The sequence below is a fragment of the Aegilops tauschii genome, chromosome 7 (genome assembly GCF_002575655.3).
Source record: "Aegilops tauschii subsp. strangulata cultivar AL8/78 chromosome 7, Aet v6.0, whole genome shotgun sequence".
In the NCBI taxonomy this organism is placed as follows: Eukaryota; Viridiplantae; Streptophyta; class Magnoliopsida; order Poales; family Poaceae; genus Aegilops; species Aegilops tauschii.
The window spans coordinates 385,001,573-385,026,127 of record NC_053041.3 but is presented as its reverse complement, the minus strand read 5'-3'; positions in this window follow the sequence as shown (position 1 = coordinate 385,026,127).

The following is a 24,555-nucleotide window of genomic DNA, read 5'->3' as shown; positions in this document are numbered from 1 at the left end:
CAAATCCCTACTTCCCTCTGCGAAGGGCCTATCTTTTACTTTTATGCAAGAGTCAGTAGTATTCCTTCTCATTCCAACCTACTTTTTAGTTGGCAAGCATCATGTGATGGGGGAAGATCTAAGCATATATGGCCATTCAAATATATTTGATCATGAATTATTATTGTTGACAATTATCTATATGATAAATAAGTTGGGAGGCGAAACATTAAGCCCCTATCTTTCTCTGTGTTCGATGGATGCTATTTGTTCTAAAAATATGCTTTGAGTGGTAGCAATCATGGAAGACTATATGATAGTTGAGTATGTGGGATTTGCTAAATCAAAGCTCTTACATAGACCCTTCTTGAAAATAAGATGAATTGCAGTTGTTTGATGACTAAGAACGGTTTGTTAGTTTTCAAGAAAGTTTATGATCTATACTTTAACATGAGAATAGCTTGTTACTTGATCATGAGAAGCTTTATGATATGAGCTACTGTTATGACATATAATGATGCTAGAAAAGGTGATTGAAATTATCATTGATCAAACTTGTGCAACTGCTAGCATTCACACTTCATAAATTATTTCTTTTACCATTTACCTACTCGAGGATGAGCAGGAATTAAGCTTGGGGATGCTGATACGTCTCCAATGTATCTATAATTTATGAAGTATTCATGCTATTATAGTATCCATCTAGGATGTTTTATATGCATTTATATGCTATTTTATATGATTTTTGGGACTAACCTATTAACCTAGAGCCCAGTGCCAGTTTCTGTTTTTTCCTTGTTTTTGAGTATCGCAGAAAAGGAAAACCAAACGGAGTCCAATTGACCTGAAACTTGACGGAGCTTATTTTTGGACCAAAAGAAGGCCACGGAGTAAAAGAGTTGGGTCAGAAGAGTCCCGGGCTGCCCACGAGGGTGGGAGGCACGCCCGCGCCCATGGGCGCGCCCCCTGCCTCGTGGACAGCCCGGAGACCCCCCTGACTTGTTCTAGACGCCAAAACCTCTTATATTTACAGAAACCCCCAGAACATAACCTAGATCGGGAGTTCCGCCGCCGCAAGCCTCTGTAGCCACCGAAAACCAATCTAGACCCGTTCCGGCACCCTGCCGGAGGGGGAATCCCTCACTGGTGGCCATCTTCATCATCCCAGCGCTCTCCATGACGAGGAGGGAGTAGTTCACCCTCGGGGCTGAGGGTATGTACCAGTAGCTATGTGTTTGATCCCTCTCTCTCTCTCGTATTCTTGAGGTGGCACGATCTTGATGTATCGCGAGCTTTGCTATTATAGTTGGATATTATGATGTTTCTCCCCTTCCACTCTCTTGTAATGGATTGAGTTTTCCCTTTGAAGTTATCTTATCGGATTGAGTCTTTAAGGATTTGAGAACACTTGATGTACGTCTTGCATGTGCTTATCTGTGGTGACAATGGGATATTCACATGATCTACTTGATGTATGTTTTGGTGATCAACTTGCGGGTTCCGTAACATTGGGAATCTATGCATATGGGTTGGCACACGTTTTCGTCTTGACTCTCCGGTAGAAACTTTGGGGCACTCTTTGAAGTTCTTTGTGTTGGTTGAATAGATGAATCTGAGATTATGTGATGCATATCGTATAATCATACCCACGGATACTTGAGGTGACATTGGAGTATCTAGGTGACATTAGGGTTTTGGTTGATTTGTGTCTTAAGGTGTTATTCTAGTACGAACCCTTGAATAGATCGATTAGAAAGAATAACTTTGAGGTGGTTTTGTACCCTACCATAATCTCTTCGTTTGTTCTCCGCTATTAGTGACTTTGGAGTGACTCTTTGTTGCATGTTGAGGGATAGTTATATGATCCAATTATGTTATTATTGTTGAGAGAACTTGCACTAGTGAAAGTATGAACCCTAGGCCTTGTTTCAACGCATTGCAATACCGTTTGTGCTCACTTTTATTACTTATCTTGCTGTTTTTATATTTTCATATTACAAAAACGTATATCTACCATCCATATTGCACTTATATCACCATCTCTTCACCGAACTAGTGCACCTATACAATTTACCGTTGTATTGGGTGTGTTGGGGACACAAGAGACTCTTTGTTATTTGGTTGCAGGGTTTCTTGAGAGAGACCATCTTCATCCTACGCCTCCCACGGATTGATAAACCTTAGGTCATCCACTTGAGGGAAATTTGCTACTGTCCTGAAAACCACTGCACTTGGAGGCCCAACAACGTCTACAAGAAGAAAGTTGTGTACTAGACATCACTTGCATAATCTGTGCAGCTAATTGCATAATTTCCAGCCTCAAGATCAAGATTACCTCATTCATGGCAGCCACACCATCTCTTTTTGCCTCTAGTAGAGCCTCAAGAACTATAATATTTGTGCTCAGGCTGCTCTCCGGCGGTGTTGCCTCTGAACTGCTACCATGTGGTAACATGGATTGCGCACTGCTTCCACAAATAAATTATGGGTTGTACATTGTGTCCTAGTGTGAACGGCATCTTGAAAGGTTTCCGCTGGACAAAAGTAAGAGACAGTTATCGCATGATCCAGGCAGTAAGCTTACATTGTAAACGACATATGAATTATTGCCGAGCATGGGAAGCTATATTTAAATGGTTCGAAGCAGCATCAGCCAAAAGAAATAAAAATGGTAAGATGAAACTAGGGATGTAAGTGGAAAATAAACGGCATCCGCCAGTCCCATCTAGTTAGTTTTTGCTAGCTCCCTAGTTCATTTTCCTTAAAAAAACAAAAACTCTTTTGAACTATCATACCACTAGTGGACTTTAATCGGGATTAAACGGGACCCAGTTGACATCCCTAGTTGAAAGGGAGTGTACCACCGCTATATTTAAGTTGCCAAGGCATCTAAGCAGTTGAAATAATCTGAGAAAGCACTTAACAGTGTGGCCTCATATAAACTATGAAGACAGTCTTGTGATGAAGTTCATAGGAAAATTTAAGGGGTCAAATGAACTAGGCATGCATTTCCGTACGATAGTACAGCAGGCACTGCTGACATATTGGCCAACTCATGTATAGCCTAACAAGTAACAAACAAGCATTCGAATCAAGCAATACAGCAAAGCAGACAACTGAACTATTTGTAATTTTGTAGGATTACAGGTTGAGGGCACAAGCCAAGAAAGCAGCCCACACGAATTACATTTCACATGTACTAAAACACACTAGCTTACCATATGTTGTTGTGAAGCCACGCTGCTGTTGCAATGTTCTTTGAAGATATCGTCAGCATCCCGTGGTTGCAAATCTAGTTGTTGTAGTTTATTTTGCACCCTCTATTTAGGTAAAATTAATTTAAATCGCATGCACTGGTTCGAATTGATCATCAATGGTTCATATAAACTAATGAAAGAAGGGTGTGTGCTTACACGACAATATATGTGCTTCACTCTATTTTTATGCTTGTTCGAGGTGCCAGCCCCAAAAGAACAAATATTTTGCTTGATGGGGTTGGCAGCTCCATAATTAATAGAAGCACCAAATTAGTCATGCAACTTGGGAAGATCAAGAACGCCCAAAAAAGTAATGAACATAGGCTCGGAGTAGTGATGTAATAGCTAGCATCAAAAAATGTAGGGTAAAACAAACAAAAAGCAACGGAACCACATGCTAGTTTGCTGATGTGTAATTAAGCATAGAGAACATGAAGCAGTCTGATGGAACCATGAGTGCACACACTATGGACCATATATATCTCAATTACGCTAAAGTCTCTCAAATATAGACACCTCACTCTTTATCTGAAGCCACCCCCCCCCCCCCCCCAGACACACACAAGTCATTTTCTCTCCCGGACACGAACACACGAGCACATTAACACCCCCTCTCTTCAAAAGTCTAGACCCCGATATAGGTCTCTATCACTTTGTCTCTCGGGCATGCACACATCTCTTCCCCCACTCTCTAGGTCTCCCGGCATCTCTCTTTCGCAAGCACACGCACTATATAGAGTTTATCTTTCCCATACACACAAAACGTCGCCCCCAAACTTCTATCTCCCTAGTTATGTGGTTCTCCCACACTCACCTCACTCACCACCCCCACTTCAAACAAGCACACTTTGTCTCCTTGTGCACCACTCTCCTCTTTCTATCTCCCCCACATACGGACCCGCCCCAGCTCCTCCCTATATACATATATGTCGTGACTCTTTCCATAGCTCCCTAACGTATCATCGTTCTCAATCTCGCACGTTGTTCTCTACACCATCTATTCTAGATCTCTCATGACGTCCCTATCACACACACACGATGACTCTCTTCCCTTGCATCTTCGTACATAGGCCACTTTTGAATACCATCAACATTGTCTCCCTATCTATACGCCACTTCCGCACACAAATGACCCTTCTCTCTGCCCCTCTCTTCCTCTCTCTCTCCCTCGCTAGCTCTCTCTCTCTCTATCTATCTCTCTTCTCGCTCTCACACCCCTCTCCCACACATACTCGATGTCTCTTCCAAATAGTCTGCTCCCCGCCCGGGCCCTGTTGGAAATATGCCCTAGAGGCAATAATAAAATGGTTATTATTATATTTCCTTGTTCATGATAATTGTATATTGTTCATGCTATAATTGTGTTATCCGGAAACCGTAATACATGTGTGAATACATAGACCACAACATGTCCCTAGTGAGCCTCTAGTTGACTAGCTCGTTGATCAATAGATGGTTACGGTTTCCTGACTATGGACATTGGATGTCATTGATAACGGGATCACATCATTAGGAGAATGATGTGATGGACAAGACCCAATCCTAAGCATAGCACAAGATCGTGTAGTTCGTCTGCTAGAGCTTTTCCAAATGTCAAGTATCATTTCCTTAGACCATGAGATTGTGCAACTCCCAGATACCATAGGAGTGCTTTGGGTGTGCCAAACATCACAACGTAACTGGGTGGCTATAAAGGTGCACTACGGGTATCTCCGAAAGTGTCTGTTGGGTTGGCACAAATCGAGACTGGGATTTGTCACTCCGTATGACGGAGAGGTATCTCTGGGCCCACTCGGTAATGCATAATCATAATGAGCTCAATGTGACCAAGTGTTTGGTCACGGGATCATGCATTACGGTACGAGTAAAGTGACTTGCCGGTAACGAGATTGAACAAGGTATTGGGATACCGACGATCGAATCTCGGGCAAGTAACGTACCGATTGACAAAGGGAATTGTATACGGGATTGATTGAATCCTCAACATCGTGGTTCATCCGATGAGATCATCGTGGAACATGTGGGAGCCAACATGGGTATCCAGATCCCGCTGTTGGTTATTGACCGGAGAGTCGTCTCGGTCATGTGTGCATGTCTCCCGAACCCGTAGGGTCTACACACTTAAGGTTCGGTGACGCTAGAGTTGTAGAGATATTAGTATGCGGTTAACCGAAAGTTGTTCGGAGTCCCGGATGAGATCCCGGACGTCACGAGGAGTTCCGGAATGGTCCAGAGGTAAAGATTTATATATGGGAAGTCCTATTTTGGCCACCGGAAAATGTTCGGGATTTTTCGGTATTGTACCGGGAAGGTTCTAGAAGGTTCTGAAGTGGGGCCCACCTGCATGGGGGGACCCACATGAACGTGGGTATTGGGGGCAAGGCCCCACACCCCTAGTCAAGGCACACCAAGATCCCACCTTAGAAGGAATAAGATCATATCCCGAAGGGATAAGATCAAGATCCCTAAAAAAGGGGGATAACAATCGGTGGGGAAGGGAAATGATGGGATTTCTTTCCCCCACCTTTGCCAACGCCCCAATGGACTTGGAGGGCAAGAAAACAGCCCCCTCCACCCCTATATATAGTGGGGAGGCGCATGGGAGCAGCACCCCAAGCCCTGGCGCCTCCCTCCCTCCCGTGACACCTCTTCCTCCCCGCTTGCGCTTGGCGAAGCCCTGCCGGGATCCCACTACTTCCACCACCACGCCGTCGTGCTGCTGGATCTCCATCAACTTCTCCTCCCCCCTTGCTGGATCAAGAAGGAGGAGACATCCCCGCTTCGTATGTGTGTTGAACGCGGAGGTGCCGTCCGTTCGGCGCTAGGATCATCGGTGATTTGGATCACGACGAGTACGACTCCATCAACCCCGTTCTCTTGAACGCTTCCGCGCACGATCTACAAGGGTATGTAGATGCACTCCCCTCTCTCTCGTTGCTAGATGACTCCATAGATTGATCTTGGTGATACGTAGAAAATTTTAAATTTCTGCTACGATCCCCAACAGACCCATGCTATCCCGCTACTACACATGCCTTTGTCTCTCTTTGACACACATGTAACACCATTCCCCCTTCCCTATACTAGGTTTAGATCATTAGTGGTCTCTCTTCTCCACATATATACACTCCCTCTCTCACACACATGCGCGTGCACAAACACACACAGACATGCACAAACACCCATCTATCTGGATCCTTCTTTTAAACACACACCCTTGCATATTCTCTCCAGCTCTAGGTATGTATATATATCCCCCCTCTCTCTAGCTTAGATGCACACCAAAATTCTCCATCTCCCTAACTCACACATCTCTCCCCATGTCCGCATGTGTATCTCACACACTCACTCTCTGATTATGTCTATGCGTCTCCATGTTACACAACACAAAGCCCCATGCACATGTCTCTCTCTATCCTCCACACACAGAGACACAAAGAATCTCTTATCATTGCCTCAGTCTCTACACATATGACACACGCACGTTGTCTCTCTCTCGCACACACGCTCAACAAAGGTTTTCCCGTGAATAACTTATTGTCTATTCATCAACTGTCGTTGCAGTACGGCGAACACGAGACATGAAAAGGAATAAATCTACAGTGCGTAGACCACCGAGTATGACTACTAGGACTAAAGAAAGCAGAAAGCGTGCCGCCGTCACCCCCTCCTTATCGATGATGGGAAAACTTTTGTTTTACTCGGTCGAGAAGCCATCGTCCTAAGTCCCCACATGCTCAGTCGTTGAATAGAATGTAGATCCAAGTTTATGGAAACAAGTATCAATAATACGTTTGTATCTCCATACTTATATCTCTTCTCTTATAAAAAACCCGAGTTGGTGATGATGGTATGCCTGCCATCTTGCAATATAGACATTCTGATCTATATCTGACGGATAGAAATTAAACTAAAAGATACCCGCACCTCTCTCCACATTTGCAGACAAGGCCTTCCCTCGTTCATCCTTATCTCCCACAAACTCATTGTTGAGCAATTAAAAAATTAAGCCTCTGGAACAAACTGGCATGGTGGTCACTGCCGGCGTCGTCCATCCCCATGCCTCCGCTCAATCCGACCACCAATCACCACCACGCCCCACTCCTCCTCACCTTATCTCTCCTATTTCTCGAGATATCATTAGTTTTTACACATGGGGTTACTCCCGCATGGGTCAATCACAACAGGTGTTTTATAAAAAATGCATCTTAATGTTTCGTGTAATGCACGGACATCTTGCTAATACTCCTACAGAAGACTTAGTTGGCAATGATGGTGTGTCTACCATCCGTAATTTCTGACCATTAGATCTACATCTAACGACTGTGAGGTAAGTTGTTGCCTTTTCTCAACAACATTCCACTTCTCTACCAATTTGCAGAAAAACCCTTAATTAGTATCTTAAAACCAACGACATCCCTCCGTCACCTCCAAAACAGCCCAAGGAATATATTCTGATTGAAACATAATATATCTCTAGTGATATATGTATATCAAAATTAGAGTGTTTTCTATCAAGTTTGTGAATAAGTATTATTCTAATTATGATCCGTTGCAACGCACGTGAACATTGCTAGTATTTCCAACCATGCAAAAAATGCTCGTATTTCTATAATTTTGAGTTTTCCATCAAGATATTAGTCACTCATGGTTGACATTTAGTTTGAATTACGTACACACAGGCACTATGTAACTAGCCGTGCTTATTGGCTTCCAAAGCTTAACTTCCACTCCTACTTACAGTATGTAGAGTATTTAACAAAAAACTACGACTTTCAACCAGCCCTAGGAAGAAACTATTGTACAAAAAATAGCAAAAACATACCCAAAATTTCTCAATCCGCGCCAAAAAACTACTACCTAGTGCCGATTGGGCTCGTTTAAACCCGTTTATGACAGGGTTGGCCCACACGTCCGTGCTGACGAGGCAGCTTAAACCAGCACATTTTATTTGACCGTTGACACGAGGGACCCACATCTGACCTTCTATCATGTCTTCCTCCTCCAATCATTATTTTTCCTGAACATTACTTCAAACAGTTCTGATGCGTGTTCACCGATGGCGCCGAAGATGAGCGAGTTGGCCGCCGCTCCGCCGGACGGGCTAGACGCCGCGCTGGCCTCCGCATGGGTTGGCTGGCTGGCCCGAGCTTGACTCACACGTGAGCACCGCTGCGCTGGCCTTTGCTCAAGCCAGATGGTTGGCCTTTGAGCGGCGCGCACGAGCAAGCCGCCGCCCCGCCATGCCAACCTAGCTAGCAAACCTAGCAGACAAGCAGCTGGATGCATCCAGCAGGTGTGTGCCATCTTGTCTAGCTAGCGGTCGCGAGCGCCGGACGGAGTTGTGATACGTCGGTATAATTTTATGAAGTGTTCATGTTGTTATATTATCATTCTTGGATATTTTACAACCATTTTATAGCAACTTTATATCATTTTTTGGGACTAACCTATTGACCCAGTGCCCAATGCCAGTTCTTGTTTTTGCTAGTTTTTTACATCACAGGAAATCAATATCAAACGGATTCCAAACACCGCGAAACTTTTTGTGGATTTTTTATGGACTAGAAGACATCCAGTGGGATACAGAAGCACCTGGGGGGAGCCCCGAGGGGGGCACAACCCACCAAGGTGCGCCTGGGGGCCCAGGCGCGCCCAGGTGGGTTGTGCCCACCTCGGTGGCCTCCCGCACCCCCTCTTTTCCCTATAAATCACCAAATATTCCAAAAACCCTCAGGGTAAACCTAGATCAGAAGTTCCGCCGCCGCAGGCCTCTGTAGCCACCAAAAACCAATCTAGACCCCGTTCCGGCACCCTGCCAGAGGGGGAAATCATCACCGGTGGCCTTCTTCATCATCCCGGCGGCCACCATGATGAGGAGGGAGTAGTCCACCCTCGGGGCTGAGGGTTTGTACCAGTAGCTATGTGTTTAATCTCTCTCTCTCTCTCTCTCTCTCTCTCGTTCTTGAGATGTCACGATCTTGATGTATCATGGGCTTTGTTAATATAGTTGGATCATATGGTGTTTTCCCCTCTCTATCTTGTTGTGAATTGAGTTTTCCCTTTGAGATTTCGTTCTATTGGATTGAATACTTTTATGGATTTGAGAGCACTTGATGTATGTCTTGCTATGAATACCCGTGGTGACAATGGGGTATCATATTGATTCACTTGATATGTGTTTGGCACTCAACTCGCGGATTCCCGAGGTGACATTGGGGTAATCTATGCATAGGGGTTGATGCACGTTCTCGTCTTTGTTTCTCCGGTAGAAATCTTGGGGCACTCTTTGAGGCTCTTTGTGTTGGATTGAATATTATAAATTTGAATTTTCTTTGGTGTTATTTTAGTACGAACTCTTGATAGATCGATCGGAAATAATAACTTAGTGTTATTTTAGTACGAACTCTTGATAGATCGAAGAATAACTTGGTGTTATTTTAGTACGAACTCTTGCATAGATCGATCGGAAAGAATAGCTACAAACAATTTCTTCTTATGTTCTCCGCTAGATAGGAACTTTGGAGTGATTCTGCTTCATCGCACGTTGAGGGATGGTTATCTGATCCAATTATATTAGCATTGTTGAGAGATTGCACTAGCGAAAGTACAGACCCTACGCCTCATTTTCAAGCATTGCAATACTGTTTGTGCTCACTTTTGTTACTTGCTACCTTGCTGTTTTTTATTTTTCCTATCACAAAAATCAATATCTACTATCATTATTATGCTTTTATTACCATCTCTTCGCCGAACTAGTGCACCTATACAAATTCCCATTGTATTTGGTGTGTTGCACTACAAAAAAATACACTTCCGTGATGATACGTGTTTGTCACAGTAGGTCATGTTTTCTGTCATGCATGTACACCCATGACGATTTTATGACAGAATCAAGATAGTCATACCTGTGCTGTCGTAGAAGTGTTCCATGACATTACCAAAATTATCATCATGGAAGTGTCCACTTCCATGACGATAAATCACGCGTCATGGAAGTGTTTTCGTCAAGGGTGACCGACACGTGGCATCCATCATAACGGGTCGCCGTTAAGCTATCGGGTTCCGGTTTGGATCCGATAACCCATTAACAGCCCCGACCAATGGGGATTTTCCACGTGTAAAATCTCATTCTCCGGATAATGCATGTGTCAGCTAATCGTTGGGATAGATGTCATTCCTACAATGGACGGATGACGCCTATGATATGTCGACACGTGGCACAGCCCAAAGTGGCCCATTTTAGGTAAAAAGGCCGGCCCAACTAAAGGTCCACCATGTTTTTCCAGACACTAGTGGGCTGGCCCGTTGAGAGCCTGCCATGTTTTGGGTCAAATTGAGGCCCATACCAGATCAGGCCTGTTCACAGCGTGCCGTGTTTTGGGCCAAATTACGGCCCATATCGGATCAGGCCCGTTAACAGGCCACTGTTCTTTTGGGCCCATTCTAAGACAAGTTTGTATTTCAGCCTGTTAAATGCCCGTTTACCAGTTCGGCCCGATAATAGTTTCGGCCTGTTAGCGGCCCGTGGTGCACCTAGGACGTTGTCGGCCCAGTTTAACTTTAGGCCATTTAACGGCCCATGCAGAAACTGGGCTATTTCTTGTCCGAAGTAACTTTAGGCCTCTTAACGTCCCGTAGTCTTCGTGGATAAATTTCAGCCCAACTGGCCTATCGGCCAGTTAATGGCATGTGTAACAGTTGGGCCTAATTACAGCCCGCGTTGAATCCGGCCTGCTTACAGCCCATCTGATAATGGTCCGTGACACTTTAGGGCCTATGGCCCGCGTGGATACCGGCCTGCTTAAAGCCCATAATTTTATTGGGCCAAATAGGCCCGAGATATATTTTGGCATGTTAATTGTTTTTCCTGGGCCAAACATGGGCCTTAGGCAGTTTCGGCCTGTATTGGCCCATGAATTTTTCGCCTCAACGCTAGCCCAATCTAGGTTTTAGTCAGTTAAAAGCCCATGGTATTCTCTGGCCCAGCTGGCCAGAACTTTACTCGGCCTATTAAAGGCGGGAAACTACTATAAGTTTAGACCTGCTAATGGCCCAAGATGATTATAGGCCCACGTTTTGGCCCATATGAGTAACGGGCCGGCCTGAAGACTGACAACACTGAGATCCACTGAACCTTCCGGCCTAAATTACAGCATACCGACCAAGAATAAACCTAGACTATACAATAAAGAAATTACGGCATATTACATCCACTGGGAATCAAAGTTCGCTACCAGTGATAATAAAGCGCAACGTGACCGCGGATTACATACACTGGGTATCAAAGGTCGCCACCAGTGCATATAAACGCGCCGACAAAAGAATATACAAAACTGAGAGCACTTCAGAAGGCACTAGGCCTGGCCAGGACGGGCCCCGCAAGCAGCCGAAAAATTGATGAGATCTTAGTTGTGCCAACGATAGATGCTCCATCCCTAGCTGTATAGCACCATAGTGCGCAAGGCAGTCCTCTGACATCTTCGTTGCATCTTTGACTTCAAGTCAGAGCTGAGCTAAAGCAAGCCTTTCTGCTTTAAGTTAAGACTGAAGAAGTTGAACTGATTGAGGTGGCGACTGCACAGAGGTTGTCTCACAACTGCTGATGAGTAGCTTCAACTCACTGTCTTCATCAAGACAGGACCTTGGGGTCATCTCGCTCTCTTCAAGATGGTTTGGCTCACTATCTTCCCTAAAGTTTTGCCTGGCATAAGAGATATGACTCTGAAAGAGAAACAAGGAGGCACGTAACAGGTTTCACAATTATATAAGCAAATAAATGGATCTGTTCTGCATAAGGAACATGTTTTTACAACTACAATTTAAAATTGGTAGTTGCTGCAAACATCCAATCAGATGTAAACAGCAAAGTAAACAGCAGTGGAGGAAATGATGCCTATCCAAATCTATACTAGAACAAAGTTTGAAGGCTTGAGAAGGATGAACTTACATTACATGTTAACACGGGCTAGACAAAGCCCTTCTCCATGTTGATGGTAGGATAATTTAATAAATTCCTTAAAGAAACTTCTTTATAAGCGTTGCCATTATTCTACATTTTGCAAAGAGTAAATATAGATCAAATAATATTGGAAGAAACAGATGATAATGAAGCTCAGGTGCAGACTGATGATACATAATCAAATAGCAATTAATAAGTACAGCGTTCCAAGGCAAAAGGTACTAACAAGAGGAATGCAGACATCAACGTTTGCAGTGGCATTGGCTTTATTCAACATGGTAAGAGTAAATGTAGATATGATAATTTGGAGAAAGTGGAGGGCAAGGCAGATAAGATGCAGAGTAATGCTAGACAATCAACTATCTCGCGATGCAAGTACAGTAATACCACCACCGTCTGTTATTACTTGTTGCCCAAATGGATGTATCTAGCACTATTAAGTTCTAAATACATCCAATTGATCAACAATTAATTCAATACAGAGGGAGTACATGACAATAGGTACTTACATGAGCAATCGAAAACTTCATAACCATTGTGTTAATTCTACATTTATCTAAGCGTAAATATACATCTTATAATTTCAAGCAAAGGGAGGATAAAGAAGCGAACATTTACAGTGATGCTACATAATCAAACAGCAATGAGTGTAAGTATGTTGACAAAGGGCAGGAGGTACTAACAAGAGCAATGCTGTGCCCAGTATTGTTGTGAGATCCTATGATCCTTTGAGCAAGGAGATTCATCTAAAATTAGTTTTCATACAAGAGAGAAGGTAAGGCACATGCAGAAATTTAGGAGTTCAAATTATGAATTGATATCATAGACAGTACGTGACGCTAGGCTCTCAGCAGTTCTAATATGTGTTTGGCCAGTGGAGTAGGAGTAAAGTGTGGTACAGTTGGGCCTGTGTTTTCTGTGGCTGCTGACCTATCTAATTTAATAGGTATCACTACCTTTTCCAAATACCTAGTTTGTACTCCTTGAGGATCTGCACTCACCCTCTTCCTTTTGGACATCTATTACGAAAGAACAACATTTGACTGGAAAAACATAGTATGACGACACATGGAATAGGTACAGAAAATGGATAGGTATGGCATATACTCATATATGATGCTTAAACTAAGCAGATAGTGTAACAAAGTAGAAGTAATGCAAGAGGTCAGATGCAAAATATGTGCGACCAATACAACCTTGCCAAGTTAGAGCAAGCACCTTGATGGGTGAATAAGATAGGCCATCCTCCACCATGCCAAGTTTGTTAGCCAGTGGATTGTTCCGCAATATTCCTCTCATGCGCCCATTCTCATATTCATTTTGATAATGTTCAATACCTGACATGCATGAAAACATAAAAACAAGTGAGATTATCTTTGTAATGCAGAAGTGATTCCAATCCAATACTGCCTCCCTATAAACCCCTTTGTGCTATCTCTGCAATTCTTCTGAGAGATGCCATGCATGCTGTAATTTGGTGTGTGCATTAGTATAATGTGGCCTACTACTCAAATATGAGAGCTCCAGAAGTGATGATACTTCACAGATGACAGCTGCAACATATAGTAAAGAAGAACAAGTCAACCTAACCTGGCAGATTCAAAATATACTAAGGGAGAACAACTCGACCTGACCAGTCGACCGCAAATGTCTCTGCTACTCTTCCCAACAAGGAACATACTTATTAAAGAAGAGAAGAGGATCATCTTAAAGAAGAGCAGAAGAGCAAGTAGATTGAAGACATTACAAGTCTTTCTATACAATGTCGGTTGTCCACCCATGATGAACCAGAGCGCACAGAGAAATACTATTCCTTCCGGTCTCTCCATATGTGGCTCACATGCATTTCGAAACTAAAGTAGGAACATTTAGCTGACCAATTAAACATCTCTCAGTTTTACTAATATCAGCATAATATCATATTTGGATTTGTACAACTAAGCTTGTTTAGCTCGATGGGTGGAGCAGTGCTATTAAGACACAAACCACGTAGGCTGATCGTGGTCATCATAAAATGGGGAAACCGTAAGCATGATGATTATAGTGTTGACCGTGGCAGTGGGATGGCAGATCTGAAGCTGCAAACCACACAAAGGGTAGTTAGCAACCAATGTTTGCTTTGAAATAACAACTAAGATTTGGTATGGACAAGAAAGTACAGTCAACAAGTGACAAAGAAATGCAATTCTGCTGTCTCTCTATATGTCGCGACATGCATTTGGAAACTCAAGTGGGACCTTTAGCTAAGCAATTAAATGTGTCTGTTAACTAATATCAGTATCATATCACAATCATAGTTGAACAACTAAGCTTTGGAATTTTGAGTGTTGTGTTGTTTATCTTGAAGGGTGGAGTAATGCTAGTACGATAGAAAGCACCTACGCAGATCATAGTAGAGTAGATAAAAGGGGAAAACCCTAAGCATCAAGAGTAAAATCAGGAAAGTGGAACTAGCTGGACCAGTGGGTGGCGCACATGCTTTTCGAAACGAATATAGGAACATTAGTTGACCAATTAAACGTTCTCTGTTTTAGTAATATGAGCATCATATCAGATTCGTATTTCAACACCGAAGCTTCAGAATTATGAGTGGCATGTTGTTTCGCTTGATGGGTTGAGGTCTTGAGGAGCATTGCTAGCATGACACGAAGCACCTACGATGATGGTAGTGAATATAAAGGGGGAAACCATAAGCTTTACGAGTATAGTGACCATGCCATGGCGGATCTGAAGGCGGAAACCGGACAAAGCTACTTCGCAACCAATGTTTGCTTTCAACTAGCCACTACGATTTGGTACGGACAAGAAAAGTACAGTAAACAATTTACGATCTATTTTCCGAGTGAGATCAATAACTTAAGCACATATGGAAGAGTACCACCTCTCTTGCAACGCCGTGTAGGCCCCTGCTGATACGTTGAGGGTGCTGCAGATGCGATGGCTGTCGGCTGCGTGGAAGAAGACTTTAGACGGCAGACGGTCGGGTCGGGGGATAAATCATGTTGCCGTGGACGAGGCGGTCGTAGGAGCGGCAACGGCAAGGTGGACGATGGCGCCAATGAAACGAGAGGACGCGATGAAAGGATCCTGGTCCGGCGCCGTTGTTGAGAGACATCCATCTCTTGAAGTGGACGACGGGGTAGGGGTAGCGGCTCTGACAAGGTGGAGGATGGGGTGGCGGATGGAGGAGGCGGGCCGCAGTGGGGAGGTTGTTGTGGTGCCGACGGTGTATGAATTGCGAAATGGAGGGGGAGGGGGATCTCAAACTTTGGGACGTGCTTGTCTGAAATGTGGGAAAGTTATGAACTTATCCCCCGTTTAAAATTTCGGACATCACGTCGGTTGGGGATAGGACGATAATCTTGCATCTCCCAAATATTTGCCGGTAGCGATTTCGGGCGAGGAGAGGGTGTTTTGGCGCCCATGGTGTATGAATGGGGCTGACAGGTAGGGCGGTTGTGTCACGTCTGAGGGAAGTTACACATCTGCCCCTATTTAAAATATTTGCCTACATCGATTTTGGACGAGGAGAGTTTGTTTTGCCGCCCACCGTGTATGAATGCGGAAATGGAGGGAGAGACACATGTCTTTTGGACGAGCTTGAATCAAATGTGTTTTGCCGCCCACGTTTGGCGCCCACCGTGTCTGAATGGGCTCAGAGGCGGTCGTGTCATGTCTGATTGAAGTTACTAGTCTACCCCTATAGACAGCAGCGTAAATCCGGTTAATTAGGATGTCAAGTGTCAGGGGTGGACAGTAATTTCCATCTCGCAAACACTTGCTTCGGGCAGCCCACAAATGATAGTGGGTGTTTAGCCGCTTCGTTCAAAACTTGGGAGAATTAGCATTCACGTTTACCCTGGGCCCTGGCAACTAAATTCAAATCCAATTTGTATTCGATTACGAATATCCACAGATAATTCTACGTTTTTTTATTTATTTCTTCAAAACCACGACAAAGATTTATTCCACCTTTATATATGATTATGATAGAAATACCGTGATCTTCAAATTCAGTAGGTTGGATACACTTTGAGTCAAACAGTTATTTTATCCAATACAATATGCTCACACGAAAAACAGTTCACCTTATGTCAATCATACAAGTAGTGAGGATTACCTTGCCTAAAAATTTCGGATCATTACAACACATGGACAACATATGGGGTCTTACAACATAATCCATTCAGAGACATGACACAACATGCAAGTACAATAATCTAATGTCAATTTCAACTGGTATCTAAAGAAGAACTGGGATTAACCTGGGCTTCAGATAGCAGAAACAGCAGGACCTCCTCCGTCTTCAAATGCAACATTCTTACTTCCTCCAATTCTTGGGTTGCTTGCATAATGCGTGCAGCTAATTGCATAATTTCCAGCCTCAAGATCAAGATTACCTCATTCATGGCAGCCACACCATCTCTTTCTGCCTCTAGTAGAGTCTCAAGAACTATAATATCTGTGCTCAGACTGCTCTCCGGCAGTGTTGCCTCTAAACTGCTACCATCTTGTAACATGGATGACGCACTGCTTCCACAAATGGATTCTGGGGTTGTACATTATGTCCTAGTGTGAACGGCATCCTGAAAGGTTTCCGCTGGACATAACTAAGAGATAGTTATCGCATGATCCAGGCAGTAAGCTTACATGGTAAACGACATACGAATTATTGCTGAGCATGGAAAGCTATATTTAAATGGTTCGAAGCAGCATCAGCCAAAAAGAAATTAAAATGGTAAGATGAAACTAGGGATGTGAGTGGCAAATAAACGACATCCGCCAGTCCCATCTAGTTAGTTTTTGCTAGCTCCCTAGTTCATTTTCCTAAAAAAACAAAAACACTTTTGAACTATCATACCACTAGTGGACTTTAATCGGGATTAAACGGGACCCAGTTGACATCCCTAGTTGAAAGGGAGTGTACCACCGCTATATTTAAGTTGCCAAGGCATCTAAGCAGTTGAAATAATCTGAGAAAGCACTTAACAGTGTGGCCTCATATAAACTACGAAGACAGTCTTGTGATGAAGTTCATAGGAAAAGTTAAGGACTCAAATGAACTAGGCATGCATTTCTTTATGATAGTACAGCAGGCACTGCTGACATATTGGCCATCTCAGGTATAGCCTAACAAGTAACAAACAAGCATTCGAATCAAGCAATACAGCAAAGCAGACAACTGAACTATTTGTAATTCTGTAGGATTACAGGTTGAGGGCACAAGCGAAGAAAGCAGCCCACACGCATTACATTTCACATGTACTAAAACACACTGGCTTACCATATGTTGCTGTGAAGCCTCACTGCCGTTGCAATGTTCTTTGAAGATATCGTCAGCATCCCGTGGTTGCAAATCTAGTTGTTGTAGTTTATTCTGCACCCTCTATTTAGGTAAAATTAATTTTAATCGCATGCACTGGTTTGAATTGATCATCAATGGTTCATCTAAACTAATGAAAGAAGGGTTTGTGCTTACACGACAATATATGTGCTTCACTCTATTTTTATGCTTGTTCGAGGTGCCAACCCCAAAAGAACAAATATTTTTCTTGATGGGGTTGGCAGCTCCATAATTAATAGAAGCATCAAATTAGTGATGCAACTTGGGAAGATCGAGAACACACAAAAAAGTAATGAACAGAGGGTCGGAGCAGTGATGTAATAGCTAGCATCAGAAAATGTAGGGTAAAACGAACAAAAAGCAGCAGAACCACATGCTAGTTTGCTGATGTGTAATTAAGCATAGAGAACATGAAGTGGTCTGATGGAACCAACAGGTGGCATCAGAACAACACCATTATCATAAATATAGCATGCAAGAAGTAAATTAGTAGGCAGTGATATCTAGGAAATACAGTAATACTTAGGACAAAACTAAAGCATTGTAACTATATGTCCACTGGTTTGTAATTTAGCACATGTAACATGTTCACTGCCAGAAGTATGGCCCTACAGGTGCAAGCAGAATAACGCGTCTCATGAAAAATTGAATGATGCCCTGAAGAAATTCAAAGGTGCGGTGCTTATGCTAAGAAAGTGAACGTAGGCGCCGGCCGTTGGATAATAGTACCTGATTCTCAGTGGCATATGGGTATCGTTGCCATACTTGATAGCTAAGGATCATCGATGGTTCTTCTGTTGCAGTTGAGTTTGGGCTGGCTGTTGCCATTGCTGAAGCGGCTCCGGTGCTTCGGTTGCGGCATCTGTCGACATACAAGAATACTCATCTGTGGTAAGTGAACAACTGCACGATAAAGAAGAGAAAAACCGAAGGAGTACATATCAAAATAACCTGATGAGGCTGCAACATCAGTAAAGCAGGGCCGGTGGAGTTGAATATGGCATCCGTGGAGCGGGTCCGGTGCAGTGGACGAAGGAGTCGGCGGGCGCGGTGTACTGTGCTTTCGGTGAGGCGGATCTATTGCAGCGGGCGAGGGCTTGTATGAAGGGCCGGCGATGGGGCGGACGAGGGAGTCAGTGAAGGGCCTACACTATGGTGGACGAGGGCGCCGGTTAAGCAGATCCGGTGCGGTGGACCATGATGGCGGTCAAGGAGATCTGGAGTGGTGGACAAGCCAGTCGCTGAAGTGGCTCCGGTGAAGTGGTGAGTTGGCAGTTGGGGGTTCCAAGGTGCGGAAGGTAGATCCGGTGGGGTGTGAGGTCCACCGCTGCGGATGAGGACTAGATTCAACAGCTTGCCATGGTTTGGGGGGCCGGAGAGGGGAAGGGGAGGGGCTCTGGGGAAGAATGTTGGGGGCAAAGAGGGGAAAACAATGGAGTTACCAAAGCAGCCCTTTTCCGTTCATGTGGCAGGGATAAAACAGGAATATCGCAGGGCTAAACTTTCGGGCGCGAGATATTTCGATGTGAGTGGGAAGTTTGAAAGCTTTTGGCGCCTGAAATTGTAAGTGTTCTGCTCTTGTACGGCCGACTATGATATCATGGCCGAGAATTTATTTGTTTTGCACGCAAAAAAAAGTGCTAGTTTTGAAAATCAGTGTCTCCAACTCGAAACTTAGATTGTCCATTCAATTCAAATATGGATCATTGAGCTAGTACAAGCAAATACCATCATACGGTCCAATTCAAATGAAATTCCAAATGTGTTTATCCAAAATATGATGACAAAAGCAAAATTGTGTATGTGTATAAATAAAGTGGATGATTATAAAGTTTGAACATGCGCGTATGTGTATATCTCTAGGTTTGATATATGAATTTGAAATCATGAAATCCCGGCTTAAAATGTACCTCCGTTTAAATGAATTACAAAAGCTAATGATGGAGTCCAATTCCAAAATTCCAATCTTAGGTTTGTAATTCTGGTATATCACGCATGTTCAAAAGTATCATTATCTCATAGTCCAAACTGTGAAACAAATTGATCAACCATGAGTGCACATATTATTGACCATATATATCTTAATTACGCTAAAGTCCCTCAAATATAGACACCTCACTCTTTATCTGAAGCCAACCCCCCCCCCCTCCCACACACACACAAGTCGTTCTCTCCCCCAGACACGAACACACGAGCACATTAACACCCCCTTCTCTTCTAAAGTCCGGACGCCAATATAGGTCTCTATCACTTTGTCTCTCGGGCATGCACACATCTCTTCCCCCACTCTCTAGGTCTCCTGGCATATCTCTTTCCCAACCACACGCACTATGTAGAGTGTATCTTTCCCATACACATAAAACGTCGCCCCGAAATGTCTATCTCCCTAGTTATGTGGTTCCCGCACACTCACCTCACTCACCACCCCCACTGCAAACAAGCACACTTTGTCTCCTTGTGCACCACTCTCCTCTTTCTATCTCTCCCACATGCGGACCCGCCCCAGCTCCTTCCGTGTATACATATATGTTGTGACTCTTTCCATAGCTCCCTAATGTATTATCGTTCTCAATCACACACGTTGTTCTCTACACCATCTATTCTAGATCTCGCATGAAGTCCCTATCACACACACGATGACTCGCTTCCCTTGCGTCTCCGTACATAGGTCACTTTCGAACAACATCAACATTTTCTCCCTATCTATACGCCACTTCTGCACACAAACGACCCCTCTCTCTCCCCCTCTCTTCGTCTCTCTCTCTCTCTCTCCGTCGCTATCTCTCTCTCGCTCTCACACCCCTATCCCACACACACTCGATGTCTCTTCCAAATTGTCTGCTCCCCGCCCGCACCCATGCTATCCTGCTACCACACATGCCTTTGTCTCTCTTCGACACACATGTCACACCATTCCCCCTTCCCTATACTAGGTTTACATCATTAGTGGTCTCTCTACTCCACATACACACACTCCCTCTCACACACAAACGCGCGCACAAACACCCATCTATATGGATCCTTCTTTTAGGACACACACCCTTGCATATTCTCTCCAGCTCTAGGTATGTATATATCCCCCCCTCTCTCTAGCTCAGATGCACACCAAAATTCTTCATCTCGCTAAATCACACATCTCTCCCCATGTCCACATGTGTATCTCACACACTCACTCTCTGATTATGTCTATGTGTCTCCACGTTACACAACATAGAGCCCCATGTACATGTCTCTCTCTATCCTCCACACACAGAGACACAAAGAATCTCTTATCATTGCCTCAGTCTCTACACATATCACACACGCACATTGTCTCTCTCTCTCGCACACATGCTCAACAAAGGTTTTCCCGTGAATAACTTACCGTCTATTCATCAACAGTCATGGCAGTACGGCGAACACGAGACGTGAAAAAGAATAAATCTACATGTGCGTATACCACCTAGTATGACTGGACTAGAGCAAGCCGAAAGTGCGCCGCCGTTAACCCCTCTTTATCGGCGACGGGAAAACCTTTGTTTTACACAGTCGAGAAGTCATTGCGCTAAGGCCCCACATGTTGAGCCGTTGAATACAATGTAGATCCTAGTTTACGGAAACAAGTATCGATAATACGTTTGTATCTCCATACTTATATTTATTCTCTTATAAAAAACTGAGTTGGTGATGATGTTACGCGTGCCATCTTGCAACATAGACCGTCCGATCTATATCTGATGGATAGAAATTAAACTAAAAGATACCCGCACCTCTCTCCACATTTGCAGACAAGGCCTTCCCTCGTTCATCCTTATCTCCAACAACCTCATTGTTGAGCAATTAAAAAAGGAAGCCTCTGGAAGAAACTGGCATGGTGGTCGTTGCCGGCGTCGTCCATCCCCATGCCTCCGCTCAGTCCGACCACCAATCACCACCACGCCCCACTCCTCTTCACCTTATCTACTCTTTCTCGAGATATCATTAGTTTTTACACATGGGATTACTCCCGCATGGGTCAATCACAATAGGTGTTTTATAAAAAATGCATCTTGATGTTCCGTGCAATGCACGACATCTTGCTAGTACTCCTACAGAAGACTTAGTTGGTGATGATGGTGTGTCTGCCATCTGTCATTTCTGACCATTAGATCTACATCTAACGACTGTGAGGTAAGTTGTTGCCTTTTCTCACCAACATCCCACTTCTCTGCCAATTGCAGAAAAACCCATAACTAGTATCTTAAAACCAACCACATCCCTCCTCACCTCACCAAAATAGCAAAAGGAATATATTGTGATTGAAACATAATATATCTCTAGTGATATATGTATATCAAAATTAGAGTGTTTTCTATCAAGTTTGTGAATACGTATTATTCTAATTATGATCCATTGCAACGCACGTGAACATTGCTAGTATTTCCAACCATGCAAAAAATGCTAGTATTTCCATAGTTTCGAGTTTTCCATCAAGATATTAGTCACTCATGGTTGATATTTAGTTTCAATCACGTACACATAGGCACTATGTAACTAGCCTTGCTTATTGGCTTCCAAAGCTTAACTTTCACTCCTACTTACAGTATGTACATTATTTAACAGAAAACTACCACTTTCAACCAGCCTTAGGAAGAAACTATTGTACAAAAAATAGCAAAAACATACCCAAAATTTCTTAATCCACGCCAAAAACTACTACCTAGTGCTAATTAGGCTCGTTTAAACTCATTTATGACAAGGTTGGCGGACACGTCCATGCTGACGTGGCAACTTATACCAACACATTTTGTTTGACCGTTGACACGAGGGACCCACATCTGACCTTCTATCCTGTTATTCCCCCTCAAATCATTATTTTTCCTGAACATTACTTCAAACAGTATTGATGCGTGTTCGTCGGTGGCGCCAGTGATGAGCGAGTTGGCTGCTGCTCCACCGGACGGGCCGGACGCCGCGCTGGCCTCCGCACGGGTTGGCAGGCTGGCCCGAGCGTGACTCACGCGTGAGCAAGCCGCCGTGCTGGCCTTTGCTCGAGCCAGATGGCTGGCCTTAGCGCGGCGCGCGCGAGCAAGCCGCCGCACCGCCGTGCCAATCTAGCTAGCAAACCTTGCAGACAAGCAGCTGGATGCATCCAGAAGGGTGTGTGCTATCTTGGCTAGCTAGCGGTCGCGAGCGCTGGATGGAGCTGGTATCCGGGCAGCCGCAAGATGGGCTCTGCATCGCTGGCGGTTTTGACCTCGCCTTCTGTCGGTGGCGGTAGACTAGGTGGACGGGCCGGAGGTAGGAGATCACTCGGGGATTTTTGTGCAGACTGACCTGTAGGTCCCACAAGTCATAACGCCTAACTTGCCGGTCGAATAGAAGGCGTTGACTTAAGGGGCAACATGGGTTGAAAGGTGCCTATAATGGCACTTTGTAGAGTAGTCGTTTCTTGGTAGGGCTGGTTGGTAAGGGCATGTACAATGGTTGATAAGGTAGTCTTATCTTAAGTCTGCCATGTATGCAAGTGTTAGTAGTTTCTTGGCATTATTAGTGGTTTCCTGTAAGGAACAATGTACTAGCGACAAAAGGCAATTCTAGGTTGCGTTGTACTCCAACGAGTACTACTAGTGTTCGCGGGAGTGTATAACTCGTTTTGTGGGTTCGATCCCGGCCGAACGCACGGCGGCCTTTTTTATAAATGGTAACTTCGCTGCGAGCCAATATTGTACACTGGTAGTTTGAGTTTTAAAGCCGAATGGACGTCTCGCACCACAATCTGGGTGCACTGGATAGGCCAGCCACGTGAACGGGTTCCCTCCCATCATCTCGTGGCTCGCATGCTCGCCCTAGCCGCACCTCGCTTGCAGCTTCCTCAGCTAGTAGCATATTTAAACTAGCGCCTCCCAATTAAGCCCGAGGAGCCGGAAAAGCTTGGTGCGGCATTGGGAACTGTGCAATATGGCTCTGTATGTAAAGTGCTAGTACTCTACTACATTGTAGCTTGTGGCGTTGCACACATGGACTTCACTCCATTATCGGCTCTATAAAAGAAATTCCTCTTGACGTGATTTTTTCTGTTTTGAAACGAAGGCAAAAGCTTTGCCTCATCTCATTCATAAAGAAGGAACTACTAACAAAGTTCGACGAGATCCATTACACCTCCACAAATGGAAGCGAAAAGCCTAGTCTCGTTGTATCAAATAACACAAATGTTCTGCCCCCGCAATAACCGTCGGTGATAAACAGGCTGCTAGTGTGTGCGTGAGAGGAGAGGCTGAGTAGGCCAGCTACGCGCTTGAATAGAGCACCGAGAGTACCCACTACACAGGTGTACTTTCCCTGCATTGATAGTACAATGATGGTTCTAGAGAACAGTAGTACCCTCCACTTCCAACTGTAGCTCCTTGGCCATGAAATTCAAGAGTTCAAAATTGGTGCACTATACTAGAAGTACAGTACATTGCATTACTAATTGAGAAAGTAGTACTAGTACTGCTACAGTACGAGTACGTAGTAAATAATAGCCTCACCCCTTTGCTAAGGAAAGATCGAGGAGCTATAGTTGGAAGGGACGAGGCCCTGCAGTTACTACGCTCTTATCTCCTCCTCGCCAGTTCCCCTCCCCCTGAAGAGAAGGCAGTTCGTCGCTGCTCCCATGGGTTCGCCAGGCGGTTCTCCTCCTCGTCGGGGCTGGGAGACCTTGGACGACGATCCTCTAGGACAAATCGCACGCCGCTCCGACGTTCTCACCGCCACAAGACTCGGTGCTTCCTGCACCAACTTTTTCAAGAAGATGCTTAAACAGGCTTGGGAAAAGGCCATGCTTGTTGGTCTTCCATGCGTCCTCGAGGAGAAGGTTCTTCTATGGGACAATCCATCGAACAGTCCACCGCTCCCTGGCCATGGTTGCACGTTGACTCCGCTAGAGTTGACGACGTTGAGAGGTAGTCGGATTTTGTCCGATGAGCAGGTCAGTCTGGGTCGGTGCCAGTGAAGATTGGCTTGCATACCTCCGGCCTGATACCACCATCATTTGGCACAACATCCACAGC